This window comes from Cavia porcellus, unplaced genomic scaffold, assembly GCF_034190915.1.
Source record: "Cavia porcellus strain 051 isolate PalLab524CR breed Dunkin Hartley unplaced genomic scaffold, mCavPor4.1 scaffold_23, whole genome shotgun sequence".
Classification (NCBI taxonomy): Eukaryota; Metazoa; Chordata; class Mammalia; order Rodentia; family Caviidae; genus Cavia; species Cavia porcellus.
The window spans coordinates 3,725,249-3,739,720 of NW_026947506.1; positions in this window are offsets into that span (position 1 = coordinate 3,725,249).

Consider the following 14,472-nt stretch of genomic DNA (forward strand, 5'->3'; position numbering starts at 1 on the left):
GACACTTTAAGAGGCGGAGCCTAGAGAGAGGGCTTTAGGATATGGGGGCGTGGCCTTCAAAAGCGATTACTGGGCTCAGCTTCTGTTTGGCTTCCTGGCTGCTGTGACCAGTTTTGCTTCACCAAACTCTCCTATCATGCTGCACTGGCTGGTCCCAGGCCGAAAGCAATGAGGCTAATTGATCATGGACTGAATTCAATCTCTCAAACTGTGAGCCAAAATAATTCTTTTCTTTCATGAGTTAGCTATCTCGGGTATTTTATTATGGTGATGAAGACCTGATGAATACATTTCCTAAACCTTGTTGCATTGCTTAGGATGTTGGTATGTGATTCTTACCCTTAGCATGCAGTGTTTGTATGTATGCATGCATATTTTAAAAATTCTATTAGTGACTTTTGCATTGAAACTATTTCCCTGGGACAGATGGAGAGACTGATTTCCTGGGACACGTTGGTGAAGAGCAGCTTTGTAGCACCTTCTGTGCTGGGCATGGATGACATAGGAGAGACCACGACACACAAGTTCTTCATCTTCACTGTGTTTATAGCATAGTTCAAATTGGAACACGCCTGCTCCCACATGGGGCAAAGTACACCATTAAAGCGTCCAGAGAAAGAGCCAGAGAGAAAGAGGAGGCTGAAAGAGACCGGACTCCAGGCCTCTGCAGGCCAGAGCCAAAGCCTCAGAAGTCAGGCAGGGACTGTGCGAAGTCCAGCACTCCTCTGAGCTGCTGTTTCCGTTTTGTCTTAAGCAGGATGAACAAATACAAGTATCTCTCACTTCAGTCAGATAAAGAAATTCCCTGAAAACACCGTGATGTGTTTTCCCAGGGGCTGAGAGCCCAGTAGGAGAAAAGCTCCCTGACCTCTCTCAGGAGCTGGTAGTGTCCTGTTCTTGCGATGCAGACTATATCTGAAGCTGTAGCTATTTGCTTGTAGGGACACAGATGTGTGGCCTCTAGTTTTCCTATTCATCCTCCACTGAAATATAATTAAAAGGTCACCCAAGCATCCTGGACAAATTGTGTGGGAGTTGCAGGGAGAGAAAGTGGAGGGAGTGCTTTGTCTGTGGATTAGCTTGTTTATGACAGAGCTAAAACACACTTTGTTTCAAGCTGAGTTTTATGCATTTGTCAATAACACTAGACTTGGAAAGGGCAAAAATCAGTCTGCTGGTCACAAAGTCCCTTTATGCTTGAGATTCCAGCCCCAGCAGCGGGGCTTGCAAATATCAGTCCTCATCCTGATATCACCTCTGCTCTGGCCGCCACCCAGAGGGAAGGAGATGCCTGAAGCTTTCTCTCAGCAGACCTTGAACCTGAACCAAGGCTTGGATGCAGAAGGTCTCCTGCTGTGCACCAATGAGAGAATGAGGAGACAGGAACGGGAAAGGAATGACGTCATTAATGAAAAGGCTGCTTCTGTGGGCAGTGGGGCTCTGTCCACCTAGGAGACAGCATGGACAAGCCTCAGAATCATCTCACTGAAGAGGCAAAAGGCTGGGAGACACACGTGCATCTCCACCGGCCCCATTTGTCTTTCACAGAGCAGTTTCCAGGGGCTCGGAGCCCTCAGAACTTTTTCTGCATACAGAGAAAGCTTTGAAACAGGAAGCTGAATGCTGGCCTGCTGGCCGCGGGAGGTGGTGCGCACAGAGGGCTGGCCGATGGCCCCGCCCTCCTGCCCTGAGCACTCACCCTGGTGAGAGAGGAAGAACAAAGGCCTGGTGAATTCCTTAGACCCCAGGCGGTGCCACCCTGGGAGAGCTGCAAGAGGCGGGACTCAGGGGGGACAGCGCTGCATCCTCTGAGGGAGACTGATGGCAAACCAGAGGCAAGGACAGTGTCCCTGCAAAGAAGCTGGCCTCAGGCTGAAAGTTCGAATTCGGATATTCTGTAGAGCCAGGAATATATATCATGTGCTTTAGAAGCTGGAAAAGCAGCCTAACAGCCTTGGTCTCTGAAAGTTGTATTTTGGCCCACAGTGTATGTATGTATATACCTGTGTGTGTGTGTGTGTGTGTGTGTGTGTGTGTGTGTGTGTGTGAAAATTAATTGCCACCTTATACAAATCTAGATTATCCGTATAAAAATACAGACTTCTGTCTAGGGACAGATGAGACCGGGAGGGGACCTTGATTTCCTTTGGCCACAGCCCCGGTCACTGCCTAAATTATCCCGGGGTTGGTGGTGCTGGGGTCCACTATATGAATACCAGCTTGCCTGGGCTTCCGCTCCCCTCACAGGCTGCTTCAGTCGCCTATGTTCCCTGTCCAGCACTGTGAACACTGGAGGGAGCAGCTCCTGAGTCCTTTAAACTGTTCGCCTCATAGCTGTCCTCTGTGGAGCCCAAGTGGTCAGTTGATTTCTGGGAATTTTATTTTCCTTCTGTGACCAGTCCCACATCTCTGATGTGTGATGTGATTCAAACTCTTGGCTCCAGTATTGAAGTCATTTGGGGACCTCTTAGTCCAAACCCCTTCACCCTATACTTCACGTCCTCTCACTTGGCCCGTCTTCCCGACTTGCCACGAAAACTGATCCAACTGTGATACCCACTCTCATCAGCGTCCCATTTCCCTGTCCCCGGCCACGTGTGACAAACGGTGAAACTGTAGGTTTGTTCTCTCTCCTCCTCTGTCTCACAGCTCACGCCCAATGTGTCAGCAGATTCTCCGTGACACCTCCCAAACGCGCCCACGTTCCTGGCCTGTGAGAGCCACGTCACCTCTGAAGGTGGTGCCACAGGCCACGTCCCTGCTGACCACAGTCTTCTAATGGAGTCTTGATTGCACACTTCCCCAGCACACCGTGGTCAACGTGGCCAGTGTGATTCTTGTGAAACAGAGATCAGTTTGGGTTATTCTTTGCCCAAAGCCACAGCATTCAATCTCATCTGAGGGTCACCCCGTCATCCTGCTCCAGCTACACTTACCTCCTAGCTTTTCCCCCCAAATCCAGACAGAGCCACACATACACTCGGCCCTCTCATCCCCTGAAATGTCCCTTCTCTGTGTGTCTGCAGCACTGACCGGCTCACCTCCTGGAAGAATCAGATAATCCGGTGGAGGCCTCTCTGACCACTCTCTTTAACACTGACACTTGCCGAAAACCCCCAGTTGGTTCTCAATAGCTTTTATCCCCGTAAGGTACTATTTTGCTTGCTTATTCACTCATTACTGTGGGGAGCATAAGCACACAATGGGAGTCTGGCACTCTTCCCTAGGAATGAACCGAGGCTTGGGGTTGTTGGTATCACCTTTTGAGATTTTTCATTCTCTCACTAAGGGTGAGCTGTACTTTCCTAACTACTAAAACTAACACTCAGATGAAAACTAAGACTACTAAGACCAGAGACACCCCAGGGCAAGACCTTCATTCGTGTAAGATCCCCACTGCCCCCCGAGTCACCTGACAATTCCGTCACCATTTTCCTCAATCAGGAAATGCTGAGTTCTGGCTGCCTGACAGCCTTTTTGTTCTTGTAAACAACTGGTTATCCTGGATGCCCGCTGTGTAGCCATTTCTCTCTCTCTCTCTCTCTCTCTCTCTCTCTCTCTCTCTCTTTCATCCGTCTGAACACACGGAATTTCCTGAATACTGAGAGAGCTTACAAGTGGACAAGGTTGCCATGTACGCTATCTTGAGAGTTCATATTTTAGAATTTTAGTTTTCACAGAAAAGTTGGGAACAGAGGTGAAGTGTAGAATTAGTATCTCTACATCTCTCCAGATATATTGGTGAAACCTTCAAATACAGCACAAACAAAATTAAAGAGACAGCAGCTTGTTTAGCTTAGGAAACATTTGAAAGGCATCTAGATGTTTGTGGCACTCTGCAGGGTTAAGCGTGACTCTTCAGGCTCTAGGAGAGAAGCCATGAGCATCCAAAACCTCCCATTTCCTTCCGGAGGCTGAACCCAGTGGGGCATGGGTTCTCGAAACACCAATCTGGGTTGTAAAAGAGGCTGCTTGTGTGATAAGGCAAAAAGGAAGCGAACAGAATGAATGTGAGAGGGAAAAAGGATTGTGGATGGTCAAAAGGACATCACGGGACAATGAAATGCAGTGCAGGCTCGTGGGGTGAGGAACGCAGGGTTGGGGACAGGGAGTACCCAGGGTCCTTTGGCTCTAGGGTCTCTTAGTCTTGTTTTATACAATGTTGATGTAACCCTGAACCGCAAGACGCAGTAGCACCCAGATTATCAGACGGGACCCCACCCTCGATGGCAAGGCAGGGTTCTACGAGACCAAATCGGGAAGCGATTTTCCCCATACTTGACATTTAACCAAGTCACTCGATGTTAACCATGCTGCAGTTTAGTTTTATCTAACATTAGCAGGTTTTACTCCGTTTTCTTTACTCACAGTTTTGGACACGGCCTGGCTAAAACCTTCCCACTCATGCAATTGCTAGTCAAAATATTTTAGGAGCCTCCAGCATTTGTTGTTTGCTTTATTAAAAATTAACTCGGGCAGATGGAGAAAGAAAGCAGTGCGTGCTCTCCTCTCCGTCCCACTCATCAGCTGTCTCGGCTTTAATCAGGCTCCAGGTATCACATCAGCGCCCTGCACGAGAGCACTGAGCCAAGCACAGGAACCCTCAGCCGCCTTTCACAGCAATGAAACCGAGGTCAGAATACGACGCTCCAGGTTACACAGGTCGGGGCCATGGCAGAGCTGGCGCCAAAGTTAACTGAATAAGGTCGCTGTTTCCCAGAACACCCCGCAGCAGGGCAAGAAATGGGCTGAGTGTAGAGAGCTCTCCTCTACATGTGAATCGGTGCTTTCTCTGCAGATGTCAAAAACTACTTTGCCTTTCCAACTGCCAAGCCCTCCCTCTGTTTTGCGTCCCTTGCCTGTAGGGCCCCTCAGACCCTCAGTCCTGCATTCATTTCTACAGGCTCATGGAGCTATGCAAGGGATTTGGTTTCTCTCTCCAGTGATATTACAGTGAAGCAACACCTCCCTCGCCTCCCGGGGCCACAGCTGTGCAGAGATGTGAATCCTCAGAGTCTACTGCAGCTGTGCAAGGAGGCTCACCTGGCACAGCCTAAGCCTAAGGCACCTGAGTTGGGGGGCACAGTTTCTGTTCTTATCTGCAGCATTTTTTTATTCTACATGTAAGTAGAGGCTTTCAGAAAGGAGTCTGCTGTCCTGTATCCAGGATTGGGCAGCCACTGAGCTGCTATGGGCCAGAGTCAACCCTGAATGTGTCACCCTTGAAAGTGGGTCACAGCCCAGGTACTTGAAGCTAACTTTTTCAGAGAAGGCAATCCTGGAAAGGGTCAAGTGGCTGAGAGCTCCAGTGTCCATTTTTGTGCTGTGCTATGTGAGGAGAGCTCTTTTCAGATGATGGTGTTATGTCGAGGACTCCATTCAGCAGTGCCACAGACTGGATACCCATGGGTCTTTCCAACAATGCTCTGGAAGGGTTGGCAATCCACCCTTACCTCATAGATAGCTACATGGAGACAGAGAGCAATTTGCATGGTCACACTGCCCACCTGGACTACATTAAGGATAGGGGACTTTACAGATTCTAACAGGGCCAAAGTAGGATGAATTCCTAGTAGGCCAATGGAAAAGGCTATAGTTCAAAACACTTAGGTTAAAGAAACTTAGGAGCCAGTGGCTAAAGTGGGTGGTTGGGGAGCAAGGAATCTGGTCTAGTCATGATAGGGGAATGATGCAGGAGAAATGTTAGAACTCTCAACTCAGTCTGCATTCTCGTTCCCCCAAACCAAAAACTGAATTCTAAGGAGCAACAGAGGGAGAGATACAACTGCTGAGAGGCAGAAAGGGTCTAGAGTGGGTTGCTGAGGAGTCCAGTTTTCAGGGGAAGTTTTATAGAGCACAACCACATGGGTGCAACGTGGGTTAAAGCTACCTTCAACCAACAAGATTACAAACACAGCCGCCTAGGTAATGTTGTCCCAATGGGAAGCAAGTCACAGAGCACGTGTACACAGAAGGAACCAAGAACCTTTCAGGAAGGGATGAATCCCACTTAGGTGACCGGCGTTTCTTTGGACTTTATTGGACCAGGTTTTGTCACTTATCTTAGGCCTGGTCTTTTCATCTTTATCTTGAGATCTGTGCTCCAACAAAGGTGTCTCTGGTCACAGTTGTAGTGAGTTTGGATTGACTCTCTTTAGGGGGCCCAGCTTTGTCTGACTGCCTGTAATATTTCTATCTAATTGAGCTGTCTCAATTATATGGGAGCATGGACAGAGTATCAGGAACCCTGGAGTAAGGTGAAAAGGTGAAGAGGTATAGAGACTTGGTCCCCCAAATCTGCTTCCGTCAGAAGATGGACCGAGACACACCCTTCAGTGGGTCAAGAGATGGAGGGCCATGCAAGCTAATAGAATAAAGGATCTTACTCAAATGTTCAGGGCAGGCAGTCAGCACTGACCACAAACCTGGCTTGGGTGCACCCAGAATGTCTGGTCTAAAGTTTTCCCTTGTCTCTGAGCATTCCAAGCTTGGCCCTCGGGCTAGCATCTCCACAGAAACAATCAAAGATACCTCAAAATTTACCACAGCCAATCAGCTCTGACCCAACTTGAGCTTCTCATCTGGGCACGAGAATCAGTTGAGATCATCACAATAGCCAGAACCTGAACCTTGTAAGGCAGAGCTCAGCGTGCCCTTCCAGATGACAGCCCTGGTTGGTCACTTTTCTGATTGTTGGGGTCTCTCTCTGCAGAATGAATCCTGTGGTCAGGACTCTGTGGGAGGGGGAGGGGGAGGAGAAAAGCTTTATGCTTTGCCCAAATGGCTTTCCTTAAGGTCCTCTCTTGGTTTTTCCCTCCCTGTGACCCAGAACAAAGAGAATTCCTTGTTTGAATGGACTTTTAAAACCTTGTCCTTTTCCGTGACAATCCTGCCGTAGACCTTTAATCAGGATATTGAGCAGAAGAACCACTTCCCACCGGTGGGCCATTGTCTATGAATGCCAAGACCCAGCAGGGCCAGGAGTCTGCCTCTCGCTGTGGCAGGTGGACACAGCAATCTAAGAAGAGAGTGAGACAGGCCCTCTGTCCACCACCCTGAAATAGGGTGCCAAGAACTAGTTCTCTGCCTGCTCTGTTCATGGTCTATGTGGACATCAACAAGTCTCCTAAACCCCCTTTTTCAGGGACCTCCAGGGGCTCGCTATGTGCAGAGAACACAATCTCGGGCCAAAAATCCCCTTCAGGATTGTCTTGGAGTAAAGCTTGACTGTCAGCGGCTAACGTTTTAAACCCCAGTCTATTTTTCTAGCCTCAGCTCCCCCCCCTCCATCTCCCACTTTTAGATTCCCACTAACCCCTGCCCGCGTCCTTCCGTCCACCCCGTGTCATTGCACACATTGTCCTTACTGCTTGAGACATCCTACAACTGCCATTTTTTGCAAATGTCCTTCCTTTGGAGAACAGCTTTCATGGTAGAAGTTTCCTCCCAGAAGCGTGGAAGCTTTCTGTTTTTCATGCTCGTAAATGCCCGCAGGAAGCTTTTATGACACGCCATCCCAGGGTTGGCTGTTAATCCAGGAATCAATCCTCTTAGATGGGGAGCTCCTGGAGGGCAGGTGCAGCACCTGTGGATTTGTTTCCTGAACAACACAAGTCGTGGTGTCAACGCCACACACGAGGGCTCGGTGCATGACTTTGAGTTGCAGTGGTAGCCTGGCGCTTCTGGACCGAAGCCAGGCAGGGGGAGAGATAATGAGCTTAGATTCATACGGACTTGGTACAATTCAGCTGGAATCACTCACTGGCTTCATGGTACTTATCTCCCCAAAACCTCATTTTCTTCATGTGTAAAGAAAGATTATAAAAGCCTGATGAGAGATAATACCAAAATCCAGTTGTCTGAATACTAGTTCCCCGTCCTGACACTTCCTGAGAGAAGAATCCTAAAGCAGGTGTTATATGCACAGCAGGGAAACAGCCAGAGACCAGGCTTGATTGCCAAGGAAGGATCTGCCTGCAAGGGCCGCCACAACTCCCGCAGACCTGGCCGACCTTCCTGTAACCACGTAGCCCTGCTCCTCTCTGCCCAAGACCTACACCTGAAGGCAGCTTTCAGAGACTATAGCACTGATGCCCTTTCTACGAAGTCCCTTCCTGACCCCTCTTGGTCTTAGCAGAGAAAGGAAGACAGGCACAGCGTCCAGCTTACTTTTTGGATGGGAAACACAAGACCCCTCCCCGAAAGGATTCTTCTGAACTCCGCCTGTGCACTTTCTGCTTTCCTCCTCAGACTACCTACTCATCTGAACCGGCTTGTTTGATTAACTCCAAGCTCTCAAATGCATTATTGAATATTCTGCTTGCTTCAAAACCATGGATAGAAAAATAGCATGCATTTCTATGTCTGAGATCAGGCCCTGCTTTTAAAACTAACTATTTGAATAGCAGCCTGAATTTACGACCGGAATTGGGCAGATGTACAGTGAGGAAAAAAGAATATAGTGAAATTAGTGTTGGATTTTACCTTCTTCCTCCTGTAACACCTTGAGAAGGCTTCTTAACACCTCTGAGCTCCAACTGTGAAGTAGAGATGATCACATCTCCCACCCAGGCTGTTTGACCATCACATAATACAACGCGTGTGATCCTAAGAATTGGCATGAAATAGATGCTTGGGATCCATTGCACCTTTCTTTCTTTCTTTCCTAATGTTAACCCAACAAGATTCTTTCCCCATCTGACTGCAGGTAGTCAGTTTCTTATGTGAGAAGCCTGGAAAATCAGGACCAGGATTCCCCACTAATTTTGTTACCTCGTGGCTTGATGTCATCAACAGGAAGAGAGCTAAAGCTCTATCAAGGGCTAATTCCAAACTTCTGCAGAGTGAATTTTTTTTTTAAAAAATTCCAGAACTTTTCCAGATTACTTCGTATTTGGCTATTTAACATGCTCAAGCTTCCTTCATCAAACCCACTGTTTTTGCTTCCAAACTTCCAGATCACTGCAACTAATTTTTGTCCCATGGAGAGTCGTGGAGTTGCTGACCTGGAAGCACCGAGCTCTGGGACTCTTTTATTGAAGAAGGTGGTTGTTAATGGCGGTCAGGACCCTTCCCAGCACACTAGACTTTGAGTCCAGACCCCGCCCTTCTGGACCAGTGCAGCGCCTCTTCTCTTGCTGAAGTTGAGCTTAACTCAAAGCGGGGGAACCACTCAGACCCAGAAGACCCCAGTCTCTTCACTAGCTGGTGCATGTTAGGTACACAAAGATTTTCTCAAAAACTTCCTGGGGAGCCATAACGGTGGGGTGTGTCCCGAGATTTTTCATCAGCCACAAGGATCAGAACTAAAGCTCTTCCATCCCCAGCTTCTAACTCAGACAGCCCCTGAGACTGAGAGATGACGGCTGGGCTCTTGGGTGCTCCTGTTCTTCAGGCAAGTGGTGCAGTGCAGCTATCAGGAGCAGGAATTTGCTTGGTTCTCTGCACCTGTGAGTCCGAAGTCAGTGCATCTGTGCAACCACGACCTGGGTCCTGAGTTTCTCTATGTTCTGCTCCCTCTGGGTGTGCATGGCCAAGTGTGTCCACTTTATGCTGTTATCCATAAGAATGAATGTTAAATGCAAATGTAGTATTTGACACTATTCAATAAAAGCTTCAAATTACTTACATGTTTAAGCATTTGGAAATTACAAAATGACAGGAATCCAAATCAGTTCAGAAAGGATTGACTTATTACAGTGAAAGTATGATTCGTCTGGTACCAATGTTAATTAAGTAGGAAAAAATCCAGGAGTTTTCTCTTTTTATTAAAGCTACACAGATGCTGTATTAATTAAAATCCTCTGCATTTTATCTCCATGAGATATTGGGCTACGTATAGACCAAAATCCATCAACTGATTGAATTTGCCAACCTGATTCCAGTCGTGCATTTCCTTATTGATCCATTTCCTTTGGCTGTCCCCCTGATGTCCACTTGGACTGTCCACGGCAGGGGGGCAGTTCCCAGGTCCTTGGGCAGAGGCAGCCCTTCCCCGGGTAGGACCACTTCAGCGAGGACAACCTACGTGACCACTGTGCCATGACAGCCTTTCCATTCTCTCTGCCATGGCTGATTACTGTCACCCTCTACCTCGCCCTTCCGGTGCACAGAGAGCCCTGATTCTTCATCAGTCTCATTGCCCTAGTCGTATGCGTGTGCAAGTTCATATGCAGACATCAGATGAGCACACAGAGCAACGCACACACAGATGTTCATGCAAACATACATCACCTAAGTCAGAAGCCCTCTGATAAAACACGTATGTAGAGGCCACATTTGGTAGACATGAAAGGTAATACCTGCAAACACGCTTACCTATACCTACACATGTACACACACATGTACACATGCACACACACATACACACACAAATTATGTGGAGATTTTATATATATATATATATATATATATATATATATATATATATAGCAGATAGACAGTTCTTCTTGTTCAAATCACATTCTTTTTATGAGGAGTTTTCTCTAGATCCCTAGATCAGCAGGACAATTCCGTATCCTATTACAATCTGCCAAAAAGAAATAGATAAATCTATTAGCCTGCTCTGTGCTTGTTTCATCATTGTGACAGCCTCTTGTGAGTCTCCATCCATCAGACCCCCACACCACCTGACAGCCGCGCCTCCACCACCAAGCTGCAGGTTAATAGCTCCTTAATCTCTATTTAATTGTTCATTAATAATTCCAATACTGCTTTCCTCTGTTAGTTGATTAAAAAATGATTTCAGGAGAACTGAATAATGAAATTCGCAGCAACCACAGTGGAATGAGCTTTCTTGTCATCAAGATAGTCAAGAAGAAGAGGAACAGAACACTCCATGCTTTACCTGCAGGTTTCTGGGATGCTTGCCTGGCAGCACCTTCTGAATAAAACCCCATCAACATTTCCCAGATTGCTCCAGGAAAACCGTATTCTGTGTTCACACAGGTCTGGCAGACGTACATGCAGGCCTTTCTCACACACTGAAATTTTAGGCTGACATTTGCAATATTACGAGCTCTGAAATTCCACAGTTTGAGAAAACCATTTACCATACATCATCCAGCCAATCTGCACTGAAACTATTTGACGATGAAATTACGTATCATATTTAGCATAATTTTATAAACCAATTGCGGTGTAACAGATCATCCCAAAATTTAGTGACAACACAGAACATGGGTTATTTTTCATGTTTCTGTGAATTTTTTGTGTCAAAGGCAGAAGATGGTTTTACTCACTTCTCTTTCCTGTGATTACTTACTCTCCAAAAGTCTTGCTTCCAGGATGGGCTTGAGACAATATCCCAGTAAAGAAATGACACGAACCATGAGGCTACTAAAAACCCCAAAACCAGACAACCTCACTTCTACCCCATACCAAAAAGATCAAGTCACAAGGCCAGGACAGGAGGACACACACAGTCACATTTGGTCACCTGGAAAGGAAGCAAGGGTCATGATTTCACCCGGGAATGTAATCTACCAGGAAGTGTTCAGTAGATTGTAGTGTACAGTTTAGAGCATGCTGATGTAGAGGATGTCTCCATTGTTAAATATCCCTATACCTTTTCTAGTTTGGGATCCTGAGATGTAAGGATGCAGAGTGACCTGCTCAGGGGCACACAGCTGGTGAAAGTAACAGCTGAGTTCAGACTGTAGCTCCGCGTCTTTTCTCTTTGTTTCCAAGTGATGCTTCAGTGATCTTGAAGGAATTGAGGGCTGTCTAATCACTCCCTGCTTGTGTTCTGGGAGAGCTCCTCTGAGGCTGGTCTTCAGGAAAGTATAACTGAACTTGTTGATATCGGGGATAACTGCACGAACCAGGACACTGAGCTGCCTGAGCCTTCGTTCCATGAACAAGAAGCTCTGGAAATAGCCAAGCTTTGAAAGTTTGAATGGTACACTAGGTGAGGACTCCCTCAAACTGCTTGTGAGATAAAGTACCCTGGCCTATTTTCTTATTAGCTGTATTTCTTGGTTCTTGATTAAATCCTGCACAGCTTTGACCCACAGTCAGATCTCTACCTCACTCACACTGCCTCTTAAAGTGGGATTCACCCCAATCTCATAAATGGAATTACTTGATGCTCCTCCGACTCAGTAACGTATCCCCAAATGTGTAACTGCAGTGTCTAAATGCAACCCCAGAAATGATAGGTCTTTTGTGAATTTTCCTGAACTGGTCAAGATTGGCACAAAAACTGACTCGATCTGTGAGTCTGCTCAGTCTCCCTCTGCCTTTTAATCATTGTGGCCCTTCATTTTACATCACCACAATATTTTTTTGAGACTACTGAAAATATATTTTCTATTTGAGCATATTGTACCCATTTCAGTCTTTATTTATGGTATATGTAAATTCATTTTAATACTCGTACTGTATCTCATGGATTCTAAACTAAGAGGTGGAAGAGATCACATCTGAAACGCTTCTTGAAGATGCCTCCGGTCAAATCTGCTACCCCACGCCTGAGGAACTCTCGGTGGTAATGACTTGATTAATATCTCTAGGACACTGGGCTCCTAGCAACACTGTTTAAACATTTTGTATTGACTTGACTTTCAATGTTTCAATTTCCTTTTCTCAGAAAAGATAATGAAAAACGAACATTCAAATGAGAGCTAATGACTACAGGCAAAGTTATGTAGCTCACTTTATAGACAATGCATGAGACAACATTTCCCCAACCGCTTGTAACACATTATTGTGAACAACAGCCTCTCTCCGGGCAGCATGTCACAGTGTGTGAGGTCTGAAGATTACATCCACTTCCCACTCTTAGTCCGTTACAAGACAAGAGGAATGAGGGGATGGAGGATTTTGTGGCTGTGATTTATGCATGAAGAACAGGGTAGATATTAAATGTCCTTACGCTGACATTTAAATTTAAGATTACCTAGAAACTAAACAAGAGAAGCAGAGAAAATAAAAACCAGACTGTGCTATAAACATAGCCTGTGTCAAATAAAACCAAAAGATGTCTCTGGAAATGCTGTTAAAATTCGGCTCCAAACCTTGATTTGTTTATTTGTTTGACTTTCACTGAGACTGAGGCTACCAGAAACAGAACAGCAAACACCCTGGGCCTGTGTTTGAGAACCTCAGAGAGGCAGGCTGACTGGGGAGCTGAGAAGTCAGGGATAAGATCCCCTTTGAGCACCTCAGGTCTCGGGAGGTGCCAGTCTCCCGGTGCCCGATATTGAAGTCCTCTGAGTGTAACACTAGGCCCGCTTGGCAGAAAGGAGCAGCAAGTGACATTTTGGAGACTGGCCTAATCTGATGAACAGTTAAACCATGTTCCCTTGAAATTTGCTTTTCCAAATATCGCCCATGTTCAAGTCAAGTGAAAAGTCAAGTTGTGAAAATGTGCTGCTGCAGAAATGGAACGACCTCTGAAATGCACTCAAGCGATTCCTCTGTCCTTCGTGTCACCTGCTTGAGTGAGAAAGCTCCGTGTGGTACCTGCAGCCTCCTCTTCCCCTTTAGCCCCCGCCCTTCCCTCGCACACTCTTCTCCTTCCCTGCCTTTCTGTTTATTGACGCAGCAGAATTAGTCACTCCGCGCGCTGCTATGCCTGCTCTTGGTTACCCGAGTTAATGCGTGTGGACCTGCGACTTGCTTGCAGCGCTTTGGAGTTAGAGAAATCAAAGCCACGCAGAAGCGCGGAGGTGAGAGGGCTGACAGGCAGCGGCAAGGCTCTGGCAGTCTCTTAACAAGCACGTCCCTTGCGCTGGGGATGGGGACTGCTTCCTGGGGAAATGTCAGCTTGCACGGAAGCAGGCGATGAAGGAACAAAGATCAAAACGCTCCTCCTTGTTCTTTTTAAAGAGGCGAATCACTCAGGAGAGAAGCGTGTGCAATGCTGGGAGAGGAAGCGGTGTTCAAAGATGTGCGTGAGGAGGTGAGTTGAGGTGGGAGGATGATCATAGCTGAAATACCCACTCAGGACCAAGACTATCAGCAGATACGCACAGGAGAATTTGTGGGGATCCTGGTGATAGCGTATGTGATCAAGTGGATTATGAAAAGTGAAAATAGATAGAAAATGCCAAGGCCAGAAAGGGACATGGCAAAATGATAGATCTTAATACACCAGCTGGCATAGGGTTAGGGTTAGGGTTAGGGTTAGGGTTAGGGTTAGGGTTAGGGCTAGGGTTAGGGTTAGGGTTAGGGTTAGGGTTAGGGTTAGGGTTAGTGTTAGTGTTAGGGTTAGGGTTAGGGTTAGGGTTAGTGTTAGGGTTAGGGTTAGTGTTAGGGTTAGGGTTAGGGTAGGGTTAGTGTTAGTGTTAGGGTTAGGGTTAGGGTTAGGGTTAGGGTTAGAGGGTTAGGCTTAGGCTTAGGCTTAGGGTTAGGGTTAGAGTTACGGTTAAGGTTAAAGCTAGGGTTAGGGTTAGGGTTAGGGTTAGGGTTAGGGTTAGGCACGGTGCGTCAGAGGGATCGCACTCCCGTTTGCTGTTGCATGGTAGGATG